The following is a 14,412-nucleotide window of genomic DNA, read 5'->3' as shown; positions in this document are numbered from 1 at the left end:
CCGACAACGCCCCGCGTCTTTCGGACCCGCCAATGGCCGGCGCGGGGCGTGGAGGGCGGGGCGCTGCGTGGTAGGCAGAGCGGGACCCGGTGGGGCTCGGTCCTCCCGGCCCCCGACCGCCAAGCCGAAGTTGCTTTCCTGTCCTCTTCGTTCCTCTCCAGACACTAAAGGGCTGAGCGATGAATATCGTCCTGAAAGAGCTGTGCGGAGAGAGTCGAGCCCAGACCCTTCGAAAAGATGGGAGCCCCAAACAAGTGCCTCCTGCGCTGAGGGCTCGTCCGGGCCTAGAGAAGGAGTATCCCAAGCGGCATTTGTGTGTTATTTGAGAAAAAAGAGGGCTCTGTGAAAGGAACAGGGGGACCGTGTGACAGTGTGAACAAGGCGGCCTCAGTTCTGGTGGCTGTGTCACAATTCTGGCGTTTCCAGCTGTTTAAAAGGGAAACTTCTGTTGACTGCAGAATCGCTAGTTCCCAGGAAAATCGAGTGGCAGTTTTAGTGTTTCAGGCTGCTACCTTCCACATACACTGAGAAGAATAAATTTTATTTTTATTTTCATTCACTACCTCTCCATATCGAGGTAACCAAAAAATGGGTCTCAGTTTGTTCTCCACAAAAACACCAAGACTATAGTCTCTCTGGGCGAAAGAATCTGATGGACTTAGATTATTTCTCAGATATTTCTCCACTGAAATGAAATTTAAATGTTTCTACAGGCTCAAGGATATGTTGAAGAAAATCCCAGTTATAGTATCTCTCTGAATGAGATAAATAGTGACCAAACACCGTTTTTCTTATTTGGAACATGTTATGGCAAATGGTTAAAATAGCAGCCTTAGCATCAAACTAGACTCACATTTGAGTTCCACCTCTGCCACTTACTGGCTAAATGACCTTGAACAGGTTAATGATCCCCTTTAGCCTTAGTTTTCCTCAACTGTAAAAGACAGATAATACTCATAAACACAGATAAAATTCATAAAGGTGATTGTGAAGCTTCAGTGACGTAAGTTTTGTTAAGTGGTTAACATAGTGCCTGACTGCTCAATAAATGGTACCTATTATCATTATTATCAACAGCTATCTTTAATATCAGGTGCTTATAAACAACTGAATTAGCTGGCTGTACTATCTCAGAGGTAGGTATTATAATTCTTTCTTACTCATAAACTCTCCTTTGGAGTTTTGAAACGAAACCCACAAAGGAAGTCCAATATATCAAATTCAACATGTCTAAATGAATCATTATTTCCTCCTCCCAAATCTTCTTTTACACATATGACTTTTCATCACTCATATAAATTATCTCTAGCTTACTCAGATTGAATTATCTTTTGAATTAGCTTTTAAAAAGCATAAATCAGAGTATGTCACTCTTCAACTTGAAAACCTTTAGTGACTTCACACTTGATTTAAAACCCAATTCCCTACCATGGCCCGCAAAGCCCCAAACCATCTTGCCCTACTTCTGTTTCTACGCTTCTGCATGTCCCTCTCCTCCTGGTATACTACCTGCCAAGTAGACAGGGCATTCCTTGGGGGCCTCTCAGGCCTTCTCCCTCACAGTTCCCTCTGCCTAGATTTTTTTCCCCCAGGCTCTTTGAATAGCTAGCTTCTTTTCTGCCGTCAGTTTTCAGCTCATTCATTACAGTACTCAGCAAGTATTTAATAAATTTCTGCTCTGTGTCAGAAACTATTCTCAGTTCTGGGAATACAGTAATGAGCAAGACAGAACACAGGCCCTGCTCTCATGGAGTTCAATAAAATAACAAAAATATCCGGATGTGATATGTAAGAGTGAGCGACTGAATGACTGCTCGACACTGAGGGTCAAGGTAAGAAAGGTCATGCTGAGAAGATGATATTCAAACTAAAGTTTGAATTACAAGGATGAGGCAACTTTCAAGCCAAGTTCAGGGAAGAGCACATTAGGCAAAAGGAACAGCTATTGCAAAGTCCTCTGAGGACAAGCTTTGTGGGTTTGAGAAACTAGAAGAAGGGCACTGTGTCTTAATGAAGTGACGGGGAGGAGAACATACAAGATGAAGTCACACCAGATCACACAGGCCTTTGTAAGCCAAGGTAATGAGTCTGGGCTTTATTTTCTAAATATTATAGTAGCCCATGGAAGATTTTAAGCTTGGGAACAACTTTATTTGTATATATTTTTAAAAGAGCACTCTGAAACAAATACAGAATTCGAAACTTTCTACAAGACAACTAGCCCAGATTCTTCATAAACATCATTGTATGAAAAAGAAACAAGCCAAAAAAAAAAAAAAAGAGCCATGAATCTTGATTAAGTCTTGAATCAGAGAGAGAAAAAGAGAGACAGAGACAGAGACAGAGACACTATAAAAGACACTTAAACAATTGAGGAAATTTGAATATAGGCTATATATTAGATGATATTATGGCATTTCTGTTACTTTTCTTACATGTGACATAGAATTATGGTTATATAGGAGAATTTATTTTTAGAAAATGCAAGCTGAAATATTTAAGGTTAAATCATCATGACTTATGCAACTTATATTCAAATGGTTCAGCAAGAGACAGAGGGAAAAAAAAGTACAAACCGAATATTAACAATTGAATTTAGTTGAAGATATATGGGGATATAGCTTCACACACACACAATTCTTGTACTATACTATTCATGTATTAGTCTTTTATTTTTTTTATATATTTAGACTTTTTCAGAATAGAAAGTAGTGAAAAAAATGAATCTGTAGACTTCCATTTCTGACAGTAATGAACTAAATACCCTGTCCAACTCTGCCACTGAGAACAACTTTAAAAGCTTTTAAATATTTAAAAAAATAGAAAATTTACCGATGAGCTGGTATGAAGTAAGGATGTCTCAGAAGCTAAGAACTAGAAAAGAGATAAGCAGAGCATTGAAGCCAAGTTGTCTTGACTCAACCAGATGAACTTGAGTTTTAGTTGTGATCATCTCATGAGGCATGGAAAGAAGAGGCAAAGGCCAGGTCATTCCAGGATGAGCAATCGTCAGACTCCACACATAGAGCCAGGATCCCCAAGGGTTTCTCTAACCTTTTCTCTGGAGACGACAAGAGAAAACCACCTGTAATCAGGCTTAACAAAGAATGGAAGATGAAATATCATCTCTGAGATTTTTTTAAACAATCTGTTCTACCTGAGTTGTCTGAAAAACCTAAGCACATAAAGCGGTTTCAGGTTTTTGGTGCCCCTAGGCAACGGGCAAGGGTAAACCAAATCACCTCTACAGAAACCTCCCTGCTTTAAAGTATGTGTGTCGCTCCCCCACTCCAAATTCACATGTTTAAGCCTAATCCCCAATGTGATGGTAGTTGGAGGTAGGGCCTTTGGGAGGTGATTAGGTCATGAGGGTGGAACCCTCAGAAGTGAGGTGAGTGCCCTTATAAAAGAGAACCCAGAGAGCACCCTCACCTCTTCTAACATGTGAGGACACAGCAAGATGATAGTCTTCCGTACACAGGAAAGTAGGTCCTCACCAGACACTGAATCTTCTGGCAACTTGATCTTGGACTTTTCAGCCTCCAGAATTGTGGGGAATAAATGTTTTGTTTCAGCAATTCGATTTATGGTATTTTTTCAGCCCAAGTTGATTAAGATACCAACTTCAAAAATTTCCGCAGAAAAAGTTACAAGAAATGTAAACTCTCAATCAAATCAGAAATCATACAAAGAAGCAAGGCATCTTATATAGGAATTAACAGAGAAAAAAAAGCAGATAACAGAATCGAACTCATGAAGACTTAGAAACTGGAATTATCAAACATAGGTAATAAATATTTAATATATTTAAAGAAACAAAATCAAAGATTGAAAATATAAATAAAGAACAAAATTCTGGGGAAAATGGAAAGGCATTTTGAAAAAGAATCCAACAAAACTTCTAGACTTAAAAACATAATAATTAGAATTTAAAATTCAATGGACAGATTTAACAGTAGATTAGGCATGCTGCAGAGAGAATTCGCAAACGGAATGATAGACATGAACTGTTTTTTTCCATATTAAAGAGAAACATAGAGGATAGATCTAACATATGTCCAATCAGAATCCTAAATGAGAAGAGAAATGGACAATACTTTAAGCAAGAACTTTAGAAAGAAGAAAAAAAAGAAAGAAATTTACGCCTAAACATAAGATAATGAAAATGTAGAGCGTTGGAAAAAGAGAAGTAACCTTAAAACCAGGGAGAGCCGACTGCCTCCAATAGAACAACAGTTAGGCTGACAGGTAACTTTGCAAATGCAAAAATGTAAGCCAGAAGAATATCTTTGAAATGCCCAGAAAAAAAGAAAAAAAAAAAAAAGACTGTCAACCTAGAATTATTTAACCAGTGGAAATATCTTTCAAAAACGAGAGTGAAATAAAGGCATTTTTGGGTAAACAAAAACTGATTTTGCCATCACAGACCTTCACTCACCAAAGTTATAAAGGTTCTTTTTTAAAGAAGAAGAAAAAAATTATCTCAGATGATTAATGATGCAACAAAAGAATGATGACCACATAAAGTGGTAAACATGGATAAATATGAACAACTATTGACTGATGTCATTGCTCTTTCTGGCCTTGCAAATTCACTCATTTATCTGTTCAATAGCACATACATTTAAATGCCTACTATGTGCCAAACGCTGTGCTGGGTGCTAGGGACATGGCAGCAGGGGCTTTACTGTATTATTTCCACATTACTAGATGAGACTCCCTGACGATGCCGACAAGCCTTCTTGACCATTTCCCACTGCCTTGGAGAAGGGAGAAAACATTGAGATTGTACATGGCCTTACGACCTGCGGGGTTGTAGGATGGATAGGCTTGGCTTTTTTTTTTTTTCCCCCTTAAGATAAAGCTAGGGTGGCTGGACTTTTCTCCAAGTTATAAATGACCGCATTGAGTCAAGGCAAATTTGAAGAACCAGGTTGATAACACCTGTTGCTTCCTTTTCCAACAAAGTCTATCGGAGCGTAACAGTGCTCCCTTGGCTGAAAGTCAGAATATCAGGTGTGGAGTTTCCTTGGCAAGAATGTGGACTTGGTAGCTCTACCTTTTGGAAAAAGCGGGAGAAAATAAGGAGAAAGGAGCTTTCCAAAGGAATACCTAAGAAAAGGGGCATAAGAAGAAGACATCAAAATGCAGGGGAAATAGCCTATCATCAGGCTTAATCTTTCAGTTGAAATATAAGTGAATCAGTAATAATGATAGCTAAGATATATTGATGCTAAATATGCACCGGGCATAGTTCTTGGCACTTTACATGTTTGAGGATTATACCTGGACCCTGACTGATATATGGACTAAATGAATTCATGCATGTAAAGTGCTTGGGACAATGCCTGGTACATAATAAGTGCTGGATAATTTTTGCTATTACTATTATTTTAATAAATAAATAATCTTCACAACATCCCTATGAAATAGGTACTAATATCATCCCCATTTTACAGAACCTTAGGTTGGTTTTCCTAGACACAGATCCCGAGACAGGGATTTAGATCCATACGATTTATTGGTGGTGGTGTTTGGGGTGGGGGTGGGGGCTGTTCTGGAGGAACCTGTAAGGAAGGGAGTGAAACAGGATAAGGAATCAAAAAGCACCAAGCAAAAATGGAGCCAAGGAAATCTTGGCCTGGTTCTGATTCACTGGGGGAGAGTTCTAGAGCCCAGAGCATAAACCTCACCCTAGAATAAGCCCTCACTTCACAGAAGGGAACTGGTTTTGTAAACCCCTGGATCGCGATAGGGCGGGAGATAATGTCCCCAGGTTCGGCAGGTCCCTCTCGCGCAAACTCCACAGGAAGGGAGGCAGCTATAATCTTTAGTAGCCAGCCTCACAACAGCTGGGAAATGCGTGTACTGGTCCGAAGGGCATCTGAACAGGGCACCTGGACAGCATCCGCCACACCTGGTAAACGGCAGAGCCAGCCTGTCTCAGGAGCAGTGCTTGCAACCTCTTCCTGCACTGCCTCTTATAAAGTCAAAAGGAAAATGAAAAATGGAGACATATGTGACCGACAATGGGTTAATACTAAACACTTAGTAGTTAAAGAGCTCTTCCAATGAAACGACTCAAAAGAAAAAAAAGGCAACAATCCAATAGAGAGACAAAGGCCAAGGCCCACCGCTTTCAGTGGAAGTTCAAGGAATCACGAGGAGCCCACAAATGAACTTCAGCTTTACTAGTGTTTAAATAAATGCAAATTAAAACAATGGGACACCTTTTTTGCCTATCAGATTGCAGATCAAAAAAGAATGGTGATACTCGTTGGTGAGGATATGATGAAATTTGTCCTCTCACGAGCTGCTGTGGGGCCTAGAAATTGGTGTAAGCATTTTGAAGGAAGATTTTTCAGTATATATCAAAAGCTTCAGTACCTGTTCACCAAAAAATTCCACTGTTTGGGACTTTACCTACGTAAATGATCAGATAAGCGTGCAAAATGAATGTTCCAGATGTTCCTCACCTTTATCACAAAATCATTTTTAATATGGAAATATTGACACAACTTAGATACCCAGAGGATTGGGGAAAACAGATCCTGTTCATCCGTTCAGTGGAATATGATGCGGCCCTTAGAAACGAAGGCTTAGATGTATACTGCTTGACTAAGAAGAGGCAATGTATTGGATTGAATTCTTTAAGGATCAGGTTATAAAACACTAGAAATATTAACATTTTCTAACACATTTTACAATAAGCATGTATTACTTTTTGTAATTACAAAAACTAGTCATAATTGGCTAATAGATAAATGAGCAAAGGACAGAGATAATTTGCCAAAGAAGCATAAAAATGGCTAATAAGCAAGTGAAAAATGTCCAACCTTACCAGTTATCTAAGTATTCCAAATTAAAACAATACTGGAATACCTTTTTTTTTTTTTAACAAAGATTTTTTAAATGTTACTGTTTAGTGCTGAAGAGTATATCAATATGTCACTCCCATGTTGCTGGTGAGAATATATGCTTGTACAGACTTTCTGAAATCCATTTGGCATATATTTTAAGAATATTGAAATATTAATACTCTGTCCTAATACTTTCCCACCTAAGAATCTACCCCAAGGAAATAATTTAAAATATAGGCAAAGATGTTTACCATTATGTTATTTTAAAATATTGAAAAACTGGTTATAACTTAAATGTCTGTCATTAGGGAAATGATTGATTAATTACAGTATAGTCATGTAGTGAATATAAGTATTAAAAACAGGTATTGAATTCAAAGTTTTTAATAACATGAGGAAAGTTCTTGATGTTAAATGGAAAAAAAAAATCATGTTACAAAATTGTTTCTACATTATGACCCCAACCATGTAAAACATTTTCGATAAACACTAGAAGGAATTATACTGAAACATTCTGACTTTTTATACTTTTCTCTGCTTTTTACATTTTCTACAATAAGCAGGAAAACATAAATTAATACAAAAGGTTAAAAATTAAGAAAAAATTACTGCAGAATTATATATTCCCCATAAGTGCGCCTGTCACTTCCTTCTAGGCTATTAAAACAAACAAAAAACTTAGATATGAAACGGATTAAGTGCTTAGGAGAGAGGGAATAACAGAGAAGTTAGGAGTCTGATGGGTCGAGGGAATCTATCCTACACTAGGGTGCCTCCCAGACTGAGGGGGTCCCAGGATGTAGAACTTTCTCTTTTAAATCCAGAACAGGCGTTGGCGAAGTCAGGTGGAACTCTTTGGGGCTCGTGGAACAAAGCAGCAAAGTTTCTGAGAAAAGAGAAGCACCTCAGTGGTTCAGGCCTTTAACCAGGAAACAGCCCGGTGTTCTTTGACGGGTTTAACTTTCCCGGCTCCCTAAAGTTGAGGTGGTCAATATCACTGCTTAACAGCAGATCTGGAGGAGGCTGGTTAGCAGCAGTCCAAGGCTCTTAATTCATAAGGTGTCACTTGCGAAAGAAGTTGCACAACGAAACTTGCTACCCTGTAACTTCAAAGATCTCTTAGTAGGGTGGTCTGCTTAAGAGGGAAGCAGGACTCTCTTGCGGCCACCCTAGCAATCTATGTGTCTAACTTCTAAGAGTCTGTCTGCCTTTAGGGTAGTGTGTGTGCTCAGATGTTCTCTGAAGATAATAAATACCTCCTGTTTTATGGCGTTATTATTGGTCTTAATTATGGGATTGCAAATATGCCCAGAGGTTTCCTCTGACGGGCAAATCACACGCATCAAACCATAGTCATTTAGGACTCTTTCTTCCTTAGTGGCTACGCTCCACCTCAGAGAGGTGTCACTGACCCTTCCCAAGCTACTTATTTTTTGCATCAATAGCATCTCAGTAGGACCCCGATCTCAGACACATAAAGGAATAAAAGTACGTTAGAGATGCCTCGCTTCCCAGTTAGCTCATATTTCTTCTAAGAAACCAGGCGTAGTCATCCTACAGATACTTGTTAGCCTGCTGGAGGGATTGTGCAGAAACGGATCTTTTGAGAATATTGAGCAACACTACCACGTCAGTGTCTACAAACCTGCTTCATCGCTTCTACTCACCACACGTTACAACTGCCCACCCACTGACCAAGGCTTCCTTTAAAACATCTGTGAGTTCTCAGAACCCCTTAAACCTACTGAAAAGGCTTATAGATGTTCTCCTCTCTGTCAAGCTAGGCATAGAGACCTTTGCAGTCCAGCTTTCTCAATTAAATTTCTACATTTACACGCCTATCCATTAGGAAAGGAGGAGACACAGAAAAGGTCTGACATGTATTGAGCACTCACCATGTGTCAGACACTGAGCAAGGCACTCTGTATACTTATATTTAATGCCCACACACACCCTTTTTATGATTGAGGAAACTGAAGTTCAAATCAGTTGATAACTTATTCAAGGTCCTCAATTAAAAAGGAGCGGAACGAAGACGAGTCTGGTTTTTTAAAATGTGCCGTTTCTATTCTCTTCATGCAGCCAGACGAGTCTTCCTCCCTTTCTTCTTCCCTCCCCATCCCTCCTTTCCTCTCCCTTCCTTCCACCAATAGTTTACAATCGTGATAAATGCATCGCAGAGTGCTCCGAAGGCTTGCATCAGAGGAACGGGACCGAGTAGAGCAGATGAGGGAAGGTTCTGGAAGAAGTGACACGCTAAGGGATGAAGAAGAAATAATCAGGTAGAAGGGAGAAAGGTAAGGCAGATGCTTTAAGCAGAGTGCGCGGCGTGAAGGGAGGGCCCCAAGGTGGTCAGGAGACAGGGGTCTTAAGGAACCACAGAAATGAAGTCGGGAGTAAGAATGCAGAGTGGAACGTGGCTGGCAGGGCAGGCGGGGCCAGGAGAGTGAGCGCTTGTAGCTGGCAGAGAGGACCCTGGTCCTTTACTGAATGTACTGCGCCCTCAGCTGAAGCACGAAGGAAGAGGAACACTTCTGGTCTTTTCAGAGAAAACATTTCTTATCTTTAGAGCGGTATTTCTTAATGAAGGCCCCATTGGCACTTCGGGTGTGAAAATTCTTCTAGGTACAGGACTGTTCTGCACCTAGCTGCCACCCTGGTCTCCAGGAGCTACATGCCTCCTGTTGAGAACCACTGCTCTAGTTTGGGCTGTAGGAGTGTCATTGCCACCCAATTCCTGGCCATGCTTTGTCCGCTCACCTATCAACATCGGATCTCCGCTTCTGTTGGATGTCCTTCCCTATAGATACCCTAATGGCTCTCACGTTTGTCTCTATGACATACTAGGAGTATTTCTAATTCCATGCAATGACGGTTGAGTCTCTGCTACATGCCAAGGTTGGGAGTATAGGTAGGCGAGTGACAGAGACAGATGTAAAACAAGTAATTACAATATGGTGGGGTAAGTGCAACGGAGGAAGCTTGTACAGGTGACAGAGGTGGCAGAGGAGGAAGTAACGGCCTCTCCTGGCCAAGGAGGCCAGGAGGCAGGGCATTCCAGGCAGAGAGGACAGCAGCACATTCAAAGACATGGAGACATAAAACGCCAGGTGAGCTGGGCAGCTGCAAATATCTAGGCATCGCTGAAGCATGAATTTCAAGTCATGGTGTAGCAGGGAGAAGGCTGGAGAGGCGCGGACAGCTGCAGTTCACGAAGGGCCTCGTCTGCACGCTAAGAAGCTTAGGTAGTGTGCAAAATAAACTCCCGAATGTGTTACACTTGCAAATCTTTAATCATCCTGAAGCGATAACATCTGAAGGAGGTGTTTAAGAATTTTCTGAAGAGCTATATCGATAAGGTTACCGCAGTGTGACACAGTGTCTCTCTGTCTCTATAACCTCATTTGTAAAGTGCCTGTGTGCCTGGGAGGATTTTAAAGTTTCTTTTCATGTAGTGTTATTTTTTAACAGCTTTACTGAGCTATAACTGACATATAATAAACAGCACATATTTAAAGTACACAATTTGAGACCTGAAATTTGTATGACACCTGTGAAAACTATGACCACAAACAACATATCACTCCTAAAAATTTCCTCACATGCCTTGGTAACCCCTCCCTCAACTTCTACTCCAACTCCAGGCAATCGCTGATCTGCTTTCTGTCGCTACATATTAGTTTGAATTTTGTAGAATTTTAATTAAATGGAATCATACAATATGTTTTTTGGGGGGCGGGGCAAGTCTGGCTTCTTTCAAATAGCATAATTATTTTGAGATTCATGGAGTTGCACATATCAATAGTTTTCATTTCTCACTTTTTAAAACTTTCCACTTTTGAAGCATGCTCTCCTACAGTATTTACTCTATCTTAACAGCTTTGCTCCATGGAATGACAAAGCTCCACTTTAGGAGCAGCCTTGTGTGTAAGAGACCTCCTGCAGGTATGAGATGCTGCCTGGGGCTGAGGCACAGATCTCAGTTTTCTAAGAATTCTCTAAAATATAAAAAGAGTACTGTGGTAAGCGAAATAATGGCCTCCAAAGATGTCCACATCCCAGCCCCTGGAAACTGGATATGTTACTTTACATGCCAAAAGGGACTTTGCAGGTGTGATCAAGGATCTTTAGATGAGGACACCATCTTGGATTATCTGGGTATCCCCAATTTTGTAATCACAGTAATTCTTATAAGTAGAACAGGGACGCAGGAGAGTCAGAGTCAAAGAGATGTGAAGATGCTGTGATGTTGGCTTTGAAGATGGAGGAAGGGGCCACAGGCCAGGGAACGGTCTTTAGAAACTGGAGAGGGCAAGGAAATTCTCCCCTGGAGCCTCCAGAAGGAATGCAGCTCTGCCCACACCTTGATTTTTAAGCCTATAAGATCCATTTTTAGACCTCCGATGTCCAGAACAAAAAGATAATAAATTTGTATTGTTTTAAGCCACTAAGTTTGTGATAATTAGTTATAGCAGCAATAGGAAATTAGGACAATTACCAATCCTGGAAGGAAAGAAAAAGAGAGAGAGAGAGAGGAAGAGAGGGAGAGAAGGAGGGAGAGAAAGAAAAGCTCTGGTGAGTCCGACCACTAGAGAGAGAGAGAGAGAGAGAGAGAAAGGGAAGGAGGGAGAGAAAGAAAAACTCTGGTGAGTCCGACCACTTCTATTTTCCTTCCACTTTGTGACAAGTGGTCTAATAGGAGCAGAAGCAAGTTGGCATTAAATCAGACTGACCAACCTGTAGCTGCTACCCCGAGCTCATTTTCTCATCTTAATGGCGGGGTGATATGGTATTTATCTCGAGGTGCCGTGGAGAGGATGGATGCGATGATACACGCAAAGGGCCCAGCATGGAGTAGGCCCTCAATAAATATTCACTCTTCACTTCCCATCTAATATTTGAATCCAAGAGACTAAATCATCACTGACAGCGACCTGCTGTGTGATTTTGGTGTAGCTACTTCCTTCCCTTTAATCTGCTCCACGAGTTCAAAGGGAGATGCTCCTTAAGTCTCTGAGAGTGTTTAGAGCGTGGCTGGATCCTCTTGGTTAAAAAGTGTCATTTAGATGTAAGATGCTATTAACTTTTCAGCAGGTAATTACTTCCTGTCCTAAATTGCTTAGCCCTGTACTAAGGTTCCATCTCTGAGCCGATATTGCTTAACAGGGTGACAAATATACCTCACCTGGATGTTATGAGTCTTAATTAATTAATGTTTATTAAGCCTACACAAGCCCATCATAAAAGTCTAAATGTCGAGTATTATTTACCTTTCCTATGGTTGTCACTTCCGGTATTTTAATATAGCAGCTAATACTGTCAGATAAAAGTTGGCATTTCAGCATTGAATTAGGTAATATATACTTTGTAGTCACGTGGGGGAGGGGGCGTCTAATAACTATTTAAAGAGCTTTCTGCTTTTTACAAGAAAAGGTCTAGGGAAATAGAACTATTATTTTTCTATGAGAGCATAATTCATAACAGATTTACATTTCAAATCCTTATCTCACATAAAACCATACAGATTGACCAAAAAAGCTAAAATTTTGAAGTGCTGAGATATTTTATGTAATAGTTAATTTTTTTTTTCATCCACAGCAACCCTTGGTTGACCTCACAGATTCAAGGACCTTGTCAGTTTACAGTCCCTTATTTTTAAATTTTTTTATTTTTTTTACACCTATAGCACCTGGTCTTCTTAGGTGGTCTCCCATCCAAGTACTAGCCAGGCCTAACTCTGCTTAGCTTCCAAGATCATATTAGATCGGGCTTGTTCAGAGTGGCATGGCCATAGACAGTTACATTTTTAAAGTCAATGCTTATCAGATATTAATGTTCTAAACGCTGTGCTCTCATTAAAGTTAAAACAGGTGTAACCCAACTCCAACATTTCACATTTACTTAGAGAGTATCACTATCTGCATAAATTTCCAAGTATATATAACTGGTTCATCAGGGCGAGGTTGAGGGCAGAGGATCCACACGGCATAAAGTCTTGGGTTCCATAGTAAATGGCTACCATGTTGGACTTACTATGTGACAGACACCGGGATAAGTCAATGCATTATCTCATTTTATTCATACATTAACCTTTTGAGGTAGGGTTGTCATCATTTTGCAAAATAGGAAAATAAGACTCAGAGAAGTTAGGTAAATTGCCCCGAATTGTGAACTTAGAAAGCGGCAGAAATAGAATTCAGACTCGTGTCCTGTCTCCCAGAGCAGGAGCTGCCTCTAGGTGGTATAGACAACTGGGTAAGTGGCTCATAAGTATTCCTGTTAGTTGACCACAGATATGTCTAAACCATAGAACGAAATGCTCTAGTGAAGGTAACCAGCTTTTCATGTATTTAGATAATCATCTTTCCCTTTTTTAATGCCATGTATATTTCTTTCTCTGGTTAGTTCATTTCCTTTGCTCTCTGGGGTCATTTTCTTATTACTCTAAATGATCTTTATCATAAAATTCTTGGGAAGTACAAAAAGGCACGATGGCGGAGTCGTGATTAGCTCCTCCCCAGCCCTCGCCCGCCTTCACACTCATGCTGCCAGGTTCCATTGATTATCTTTCCAAAGTATGTCTTACATCTCGACGACATCTACTTTATTTATTTATTTATTTTAATTAATTTCTTATGGTGACATTGGTTAATGTAATTGTAAGCTTCAGCTGTACAATTTAACAGTAAGGCATGTATATATTGCATTGTGTTCCCCTCCCATTGTTATATTTCTGTCACCGTATATTTGATCTCTTTTACCTCACCTACCTCCCCTTTCCCCCCACTCTGGTAACCACTAGTCTACTGTCCATGTCCATGAGTCTCTGTTTGTCATGTTCATCTGTTGCTTTTAGGTTTATACCCCATATATATTGATATCATGTGGTTTTCAACGCTTTCTGTCTGGCTTATTTCACTTAGCATGATTAACTCAAGGTCCATCCACGTTGTTACAAATGGCAGTATTTCATCTCTTCTTATGGCTGAATAATATTCCATTGTATATATGTGCCACAGCTTCTTTAGCCAATCTTCTATCATAGGACACTTCAGTAGCTTCCATGTTCTGGCCACAGTGAATAATGCTGCAACGTACATCAGTGTGTAAATATTTTTTTTTGCATATGGGTTTTCAAGTCCTTGGGGTAAATACCCAGTAGTAAGATTGCTGAATCACATGGTAGATCAAGTCTTAAAGTTTTGCGTAAACTCCATATTGTATTTCATAGTGGTTATTCTAATTTACAGTCCCACCAGCAGTGTTTGAGAGTTTCTTTTTCTCTGCATCTTCTCCAACATTTGTTAGTAATTGTCATGTTGATTATAGCTATTCTAACAGGTATGAGATGGTATTTCATTGTGGTTTTGATTTTGATTTCTCTATTAGCTAGCAATGTTGAGTATCTTTTCATGTTTGCAGGCCATTTGTATGTCCTTAGGGAAAAGTGTCTGTTCAGGTCCTCTGCTAATTTTGATTGGATTGTTTGTTTTTTGTTGTTATTGAGTCATATGAGTTTTTTTGTATATTTTGGATATTAGGCCCTTCAAGG

The 14,412-nt window shown here is 40.0% G+C and overlaps 1 pseudogene; it reads right to left on the bottom strand.

Annotated features, from left to right (window-relative positions):
• Positions 1–12,537: 12,537 nt before the first annotated feature.
• On the bottom strand, positions 12,538–12,656 carry LOC112469081 (annotated as a pseudogene).
• Positions 12,657–14,412: the final 1,756 nt, after the last annotated feature.

Source organism: Pteropus alecto, unplaced genomic scaffold, assembly GCF_000325575.1.
Source record: "Pteropus alecto unplaced genomic scaffold, ASM32557v1 scaffold106, whole genome shotgun sequence".
Lineage (NCBI taxonomy): Eukaryota > Metazoa > Chordata > Mammalia > Chiroptera > Pteropodidae > Pteropus > Pteropus alecto.
This window is presented reverse-complemented; position numbering and strand designations above follow the sequence as displayed.